The sequence below is a fragment of the Eurytemora carolleeae genome, unplaced genomic scaffold (genome assembly GCF_000591075.1).
Source record: "Eurytemora carolleeae unplaced genomic scaffold, Eaff_2.0 scaffold1818, whole genome shotgun sequence".
Taxonomy (NCBI): domain Eukaryota; kingdom Metazoa; phylum Arthropoda; class Copepoda; order Calanoida; family Temoridae; genus Eurytemora; species Eurytemora carolleeae.
In genome coordinates this window covers 46,096-47,543 of record NW_019397718.1, presented here as the reverse complement: position 1 = coordinate 47,543, position 1,448 = coordinate 46,096, and positions in this window count along the sequence as shown.

Genomic DNA, 1,448 nt, shown 5'->3' with positions numbered 1-1,448 from the left:
TTTGTCTATCACCAAAAATGTTTTATAAAAACAAAAATTAAAAAAATATAAAATTCCTGTTTTCGAAATAAAACTTTGATTTTCTCTGCCTCTGGTTCATCAACAACTAAACAAATCTATGTCATGAAAACTATTCGTTAGTAGTAGGGTTTCCATTATTCTGGGGAAGAAATGTCCATTCTGGAAATGAAATGGAAATTTGTTCCGTAAAGAGGAATTTCGGGATAATTCCGGATCAAATGAAAACCAAAAACATAACATATCATAACGTAACATAACGTAACATAAACCATAAAAATTCCAGTTTCCATCTCGTAAACTAGATAAATTCCGGGTTACATAACATAAACCATAAAAATTCCAGTTTTCAAATCGTAAACTGGAATAATTCCGTTTTACGTTCCGTAAACCGGAAATATTTCCGGGTAACGTAACCATAAAAATTCCAGTTTACAAATAATAAACTGGAAAATTTCCATGTTACGTTACGTAAACTTGAATGACTTCCGTAAACCAGAAAAACTCAATTAGTTTGTTTTAGTGAAATATAAGACACGATTTACAGAACTTGAAGAAAAGGTTTTATATTAATTAAATTCATAATTGCAACGTCTTATTTGCGCTTAAATTCAGGAATTACAGATCTTTAAAAAGTTTAATATGTCTCAAATGAATCCGAAAGAAGTTTTTCACAACACTGCATACTCAGTTCAACTACCTTACATAGCCGGTCACTCCCTTTTAAAGACTATTCCACTTGAGGATTTAGCGACGTGTTTTGGTTCATTTTCAGGAAAAACGTTGATAAAACTTCCAAGATTTTAAAACCTTATCTTGATTAAGTTTGCTTTTTTTAAACTTTGCAATATCTCATTAAAAGAAAATGGAAAACGATCCAAAACCTATCGTTTTTGCATCGTTTTGCATCGTTTTTGAATCGTTTTTGCATCGTTTTGCATCGTTTTTGCATCGTTATTGGATCGGTTTTTGCAGCGTTTTTGCATCGTTATCGGATCGGTTTTTGCAGCGTTTTTGCAGCGTTTTTGCATCGTTTTGCAGCGTTTTTGCATCGTTTTGCATCGTTTTTGCAACTGTGGAATAATATATTAAATGTCGTCTTCCTACTCTACAGTTTTATAGGTTCCACTGTTTAGCTTACCAGGTGAAGGAGTACAGTTTAAATCCACGATGATATCCGCGTCCTCGCGATCCTGTTCAACAAATATCCATCATAAAACAAATTTGTCAAGCAGAAAACTCAGGAATAGGAAGTCGACTTTTAAACTCGTTTTATGCTTTTAAATAGTCTAGTGAGCATTAGACAGAGCAAATGTGCAGTGTAAACAGACCCATTTCATTTAATAATTGATTAAATAATTTACGAGTAGTAAAGATATTTGTTTTGCAAGAATGCACTTCAGTATTGCTTTAATGTCGTCTTCCTATTC